This window comes from Amblyraja radiata, chromosome 27 (assembly GCF_010909765.2).
Source record: "Amblyraja radiata isolate CabotCenter1 chromosome 27, sAmbRad1.1.pri, whole genome shotgun sequence".
In the NCBI taxonomy this organism is placed as follows: Eukaryota; Metazoa; Chordata; class Chondrichthyes; order Rajiformes; family Rajidae; genus Amblyraja; species Amblyraja radiata.
Window position 1 is genome coordinate 8141866 of NC_045982.1, and position 7483 is coordinate 8149348.

Here is a 7483-nt window from a genome sequence, read left to right on the forward strand (position 1 = left end):
TTTAAAACATACAATGCTACAGATGTAAAAGTGCTGTTTTTGCAGTCACCTTTAATTTATCTTATAAGTCTGTCTGTTCCCTGCAGCTGCAATGTAAAAGTAGTGGCAGACAGCTTTTACACCCTCTTCGTTTGAAGTGGGAATCATGTCTCTTTTAGAGCCATAAAATAAATTATGCATGAGGTCCCAAATTATTCTTTAACTCATTAAAGAGCTCGGGTGAAATTCTGACAAAGTTTTTGAATGCACTTTTATCCTCTTCGCACAGCACATTAAGCAGTTGCTCATATTGTCCTAATTGAGGTCTCCGTTGAAACATGGGCTTAACCCAGTGAGACTTCCTCTTAATTCTCTTTTTAATTAATCTCACCCTTCTGCCTTCACGCAAGCGTTTTCGATGCACATGTTGCGCTAATGCATACAGCACGTCAATGAAAATAACAACCAGCCTGTACTCGAACCAACGTTGTATAGGCATTTCTGCAAATGAGACAATTCTACGAACGGAGGATATTTATATAGCGTGTGAAAAAAAAGTGACATCATTTGTGCCACGTGATTAACTACACTACAGTCCACGATGTTCATTCACGATTAACGGGAAAGATCGGGAGACGGACAAGTCAGTCGCACAAATGACAGAATTGCCGAGTACCGTGGGAACTCTTTATCGTGGGAACACTTTATCGTGCGGAACTCGTGCTGGACCACGACCACTTCACTCGGGTGACATCTTGCTTCAGGTCGCACCGTGAGAACTCGCCATATATAGATTTAGCTCTTAGAGCTAAGGGAATCAAAGGATTATGGGGGGAAAAGCCAGATTTTGGGGTACTGATTTTGGATGACCAGCCATGATATTGAAAGGCGGTGCTGGCTCGAAGGGCCGAATGGCCTACTCGTGCACCTATTTTCTATGTTTGTTTGTTTGTACATTCTCCCTGTGACCTGCGTGGATTTTCTCCGGGTGCTCATGTTTCCACCCACACTCCAAAGACGTACAAGTTTGTAGACTAATTGGCTTGGTAGAAACGGAAATTGCTGTGTGTACGCGTGTGTGTGTGTGCGTGCGTGCGTGTGTGTGTGTGAATTGTGTTAGTGTGCAGGGATCGCTGGTTGATGTGGACTTGGTGGGTCGAAAGGCCTGTTTTTACACTGTATCTCTAAACTAAACGTGTCTCAGGGCTTCAGCCTGCAATGTCCACTGGAGGGCGTCACTGTTAACTATTGAACACTCTGCACTAGGCAATTAGCCGGGTTTAATTACCTCAAGTACTTGCATCTGCTTGTGAAAGCTTATTGCAGATAATAGCAACTTGGTGCCTTGAAACAATTCTCCTTTTCTCTAATCAATTTTTTCACACATTGTCTTAAATCGGTGTCCCCTGGTTACCAATCCTACTAGCAGTAAAACTGCATCACAAAGCTCCTACTTCATAGCTTTTTTTTTTAAGGCTTTTACAAATTACTAGTGACCACTGTTTAAAAAACATCATGGGCTGCAACGTGCACTGAACAAACCAAGACACGTGCTAATGTACAATGGATTTGCACCATTTATTTAGGCTGCCAGGAGGGATTGTGGTGGTGGAAGCAGATGCAAGAGGGGCATTTAGGAGGCTTTTAGAATGGTGCGTGGATATGGAGGGAATGGAGGTATATGGATCCCATGCAGGCAGAGGAGACAAGTTCAACCTGGCATCATGTTGGCAAGGACATTGTGGGCTGAAGAGCCTGTTTCTGTGATGTGTACTGCACCATGTTCTACTTGCAGTTACCCACATGACTGTAAATGCCCCTGTCCCACTTAGGAAACCTGAACGGAAACCTCTGGAGACTTTGTGCCCCACCAAAGGTTTCCGTGCGGTTCCCAGAGGTTTTTGTCAGTCTCCCTACCTGCTTCCACTACCTGCAACCTCCGGCAACCACCTGCAACCTCCGGGAACCGCACGGAAACCTTGGGTGGGGCGCAAAGTCTCCAGAGGTTTCCGTTCAGGTTTCCTAAGTGGGACAGGGGCTACTGGACTTACCATCGTATTACTGGGCAGAGTAGGCTTTTCCAGCTATCCACCAAACTAACTAACCCGAGCCACACTGACAGGAGAGCGGCTTCATGCGTAAGCAGAGGTTAGGATGGAACAGAGGCAGCCAACAATTAAAACATGTTCCTGTGGTTGATCAATATGCAGTAACACACCCACCCCCTCATTAGAAAAATGTGTCTACAATGTAGTCTCAGTGAAGATAGTAGTCTCACCAGGCAGCATGCTGGTTGCTTTGAGTTTGTACAAGGAGTGGCCACCCTCAGATCTGTAACAAGGCAGGACTTGAGAGAGAAGGGAGGGTAACAGATAATCACCTAGTCATTAACAAAAGGCAAATATGGGTTGAAATCAAAAGCACGATACTATGGGGTGTTGCGTGTACTTTGTTCAAATTCTGTGAAGAGAAATACTGCCGCCACAGATGTTGCCTGACCTGTTGGGTTCCTCCGGCAGCTTGTATTTTGTTCCAGATGCCTTGCGGTCTTTTGTGTTTCCACTTTATTGCTCATAGTTTATATTTGCCTTATGTACTGTTTATCTAATCTATCTTGTGTAGGAAAGAACTGCAGATGCTGGTTTAAATCAAAGGTAGTTACAAAATGCTGGAGTAACTCAGTGAGTGAGGCAGCATCTCTGGAGAAACGGAATGGGCGACGTTTCGGTTCAGAGCCGCTATAGCTCTGGGAATGAAGCTGTTCCTGAGTCTGGAGGTGCGGGCGTAGAAGGCCTTGTAACGTCTGCCGGAGGGAAGTAGTTCGAACAGTCAATTACAAGGGTGTGAGGCCCATTCACCCATGTCATTAATATAGAGTGTAATTAGTTGAGGTCCAGCACTTATCCTTGTGGCACCACAGCAGTTGCTGCTTGTCAATCTGTGAATAACCCATTTACCCCAACACCTCCAAGCAATTTGAAATTGACATTAAAATTATATTCTAATGTTATAATAGTATAATACCTGACATTAAGCAAGTGACACTTCAATGAATTATTTAGTTTAGAAGTACAGCATGGAAACAGGCCCTTCGCCCCACGGCGCCCATCGATCAGGTTCACTTTAATTCTATGTAATCCACACAGTTGCATCCATTCCCTACATGTCAGGGGCAATTTACAGAGGGCAATTAATCTACTAAAATGCACATTTTTGGGATGTGGGGGGAAACTGGAGCACCCGGAGGCAACCCACGTGATTACAGAAATAACGTGCAGACTCTACACAGACAGCACCCGAGATCAGAATTGAAGCCGGTCGTCTGGCAGTGTGAGGCAGCAAGCTCTACCCGAATCCAAAAATACTGTAATGAAAATCTAAATTAAAACCAGAAAATGCTGAAAACATTCCTGTTTTAATTATAATTAATGATTCTGCCCAACTATTGCATAGATGAAGGTACACAAAATTGCTGGGGAAACTCAGCGGGTGCAGCAGCATCTATGGAGCGAAGGAAATAGGCGACGTTTCGGGCCATAGATGAGATCAGTTGATTAAATTCGGGTCAGGAAGGAACTGCAGATGCTGGTTTACACCAAAAATAGACACAAAATGCTGGAGTAACTCAGCAGGACAGGCAGCATTTGTGGAGAAAATGAATAGGTGGTGTTTCGGATCAAGACACTTCTTTAGACTGCTTTCTTCAGACTTAGTCTCAACCCGAAACGTCATCTATTCCTTTTCCCCAGAGATGTTGCCTGACCAGCTAAGTTACTAGATTATTTTGTGTCTATCTTCAGCATGTAAGCCTGGGTCTTCTTTGTGTAGCTCCAACAGAGTATCTTTAGCTTTAGCTCCGCTTCCCATAGCAAGACGTCTTTCAGTGATGGCCATGAGCCACTTGCCCAGCTTTAGTGCTCAAATGATTAAAACAAAACTTAACACAAATCATTTTAACTTTGCTTTTGTTAACATATAGTTTATAGTTCATGTTATAGGAGCAGAATTAGGCCATTCTTCCCATCAAGTGTACTCCACCATTAAATCACGGCCGATCTATCTTTCCCGCTCAACCCCATTCTCTTGCCTTCCCCATGATAAGCTTATGGTTCTTTAATCCATTTGTGTTATACTCTGACAGTCATACTGCATGCAAACAGGCCCTTTGGCTCAACTTGCCCACACCGACCAACATACCCCATCTGCACTAGTCTCACCTGCCTGTTCAGCCCATATCCTTCTAAACCTATCCTATCCATGTACTTGTCCAAATGTTTTTGAAACATTGTCATAGTACCAAATGTTTATTAAACATTGTGATAGTATTAAACATTGTGGTAGTGCCAAATGATTGGGTTTGATTGGAATTTAAAAACTCAACCACATTGTTTCGATGGAATGGAATGAGATCATCTCACATTCCTTTGCAAGCAACTGCAAATATCATTCAATTACCAAGCCTTGGCAGTCACCCTGCACCCATGGAGGCAAATAATACTCCATGCTAAACCGGTGACTCATACCTTTCAAGAAAGGCCTGAGAAGCACTTGAAAAGCAGGTGAGGATTCTGAACTTGAGACTTTGTTAGAACGGGAGCTGATGCAACACAATAGGCGAGCATGTGGGAGGTGCATAGAAGCCTGGAGGGGAGCAAGGTGGAATAAATCTAGCAGGGATTTGCACAAGTGTCAGGAGGTCAGGTGAAGATTGAACACCTCAGGCATACGCACTCTCACGTGGCAGGTCCGTTCCGGCACAGGACCATACAGGTGATGAAAGGTATCATCAGACAATGAAAACTATACATGCCTTCCTGCCAAGCCTGTTTCCTCAGTTTATAATGGTGAAGTAATGCCAGTGATTAAATATTTTTAGGCATAAGGTTTTGTGATTAAGTATTTGGTCCCAGACATACAGCATGGAAATGGGCCATTCGGCCCACCTCGTCCACGGAGAAAATTGATCACCTGTTCCCATTGGGTCTACTTTATCCCACTGGCTTTCGACATACTAGGTAGGGGCAATGTACAGAGGCCAATTAACCCACAACCCAGACACACAAAGTGCTGGAGTCACTCAGCAGGTGCACACTTTGTCTATTTGTTTGTGAACAAGCATCTGCAGTTCCTTGCACTTTATCTGTTTATTTATGTGTGTAAATATATATTCATTGGTATATGGTCACACTGACCTGTTCTGTTCTGTATTTATTTATGCCTACTTATATTCTGTTGTGTTGAAGCAAAGCAAGAATTTCATTGTCCTATCTGGGACACATGAGAATAAACTCTTCAATCTTGAATCCACAAACCCACGTCTTTGGGATGTGGGAGGAAATGGAAGCGCCCCACCCAGAGGAAACCCACGTAGTCACATGGGGGCGGGGGGGGGGGGGTGAAAACTCCACACAGACAGCAGCCGGAATCAGCATCAAACCTGGGTCTCTGCTCAACATCTTTGTAATTCTACTGGCAGAGCATTGACTCCAGATGCACGCGACTTGAAAATTGAAAAAGTGACTGAATTTGATTTGGAGTCCAGAAGGCTGCAACAGACCTAGGCAGCTGAGCTGTTGTTCCTTAAGTAAGAATTTCTGGAAACCCCCCTTTGTTTGCCTCAGAAATGGCCAGTTCTGCAGTAGGTCATCTTTCCAAAATCACTCTGTTTTACCTCTCAAGGTCTAACCTGCTAGGCTTTACCTACAGCCCTGCGTGGCACCATTTCACATGTCTTGTTGGTATTCCCTCCTTGTAATCACCCTCATTAATCTATCAACCAAATAGCTTGATCACACCTTGTCACCATGGTTACCTAAGCCTCACCCTAACCAAAGTGATTTATTTTATCCTGCCCCTCCCTCCACCACCCACACTGCAACTTAAAACTTGTTTTATTACCTTTTCCAGTTCTGACAAATGGACTTTGACTTTAAGTTTAACTGTTTTATTTTCCCCCACAGATGCTTCCAGAATGTTCAGTTTTTATATCCAGTCAATTCCTTCTTCTTTCTCACATAACTCTTAACTCAAATCAGCACATGGGCCAGATGGAGGTGGAGAGGTAGGTAGAGGAGGGTGTGTGTGTGTGTGTGTGACCCTACAGTTGAGAAAATCTACTCATTTCAGCCTCCAATCTAAACACATACTTGCACATCATATTCATAAGTGGGAAAGGAAAAAAGTGTATTAAGTTGGGCATGTCACTGGAAGTCATACTTGCACCTCCTGGAATCTCTCTGTGTGACATGTTTGTTCACTTCTGTCATTTGCTACTCCACCCTTCACAGGATTGTAAAACAGGATTTTTAAAGTGTTTACATTGCAGTAGTCAGAATTTCCTATTCTAGTGTGGTATGAATGGATAACCCTCGTGGAGGAGAGAACTGCAGAAAGTAGACAAAAGTGCTGGAGAATCTCAGCGGGTGCGGCAGCATCTATGGAGCGAAGGAAATAGGCAACGTTTCAAGCCAAAACCCTTCTTCAGAACTGCAGATGCTGGTTTAAACCAAAGATAGACACAAAAAGCTGGCGTAACTCAGCAGGACAGGCAGCATCTCTGGAGAGAAGGAATGGGCGACGTTTCGGATCGAGACTCTTCTAAAGAAAAACCTTCTTCAGTCTGAAGAAGGGTCTCGACCCGAATCAATAACTATTCATTTTCTCCAGAGATGCTGTCTGACCCACTAAGTTGCTCCAGCCTTTTGAGTCTATCTCCAGTTTAAACCAGCATCTGCAGTTCCTTCCTACACTATGCAGAAGGGATTACTGATCAAAATGTATAACAAGTGGGTTGGGATTGGTGTATGGGAATGTGGCAGCCATTATGAAGTTCACACTCCAGCTAAAGATCCACCATAATCCCACACATGCTGAGTTCATTACTTTCGTTCATCATGTTTCTTGTACATTGTCCAACAGGATCAGTGCAGCCACTATAGATTAAAGCTGAACACAGAGTACTGGAGGATCTCCGCTGGTCAGGCAGCATATGTGGACAGAATGGATCGGCAATGTTTCAGTCAGGACCCTTCTTCAGACATGTTAAAAAGCAGGAGGGAAGAAGGAATCACAGAGGGGGAAGCAGTGAGAGAAGTCTCACAGAACTACCATCAGAGAGAGAACATCTTCAATGTAGGCATACTTTGAAGAGATTTTGTAGTGGAGCAGTAAGATGGAGACATAAGCCATAGAGGGAGTACAGAGAAGGTTCGCCAGACTGATTCCAAGGATGTCAGGACTTTCATATGAAGAAAGACAGGATAAACTTGGCTTGTACTCGCTAGAATTTAGAAGATTGAGGGCGGATCTTATAGAAACTTACAAAATTCTTAAGGGGTTGGACAGGCTAGATGCAGGAAGATTGTTCCCGATGTTGGGGAAGTCCAGGACAAGGGGTCACAGTTTAAGGATAAGGGGGAAATCCTTTAGGACCGAGATGAGAAAAACATTTTTCACACAGAGAGTGGTGAATCTCTGGAACTCTCTACCACAGAAGGTAGTTGAG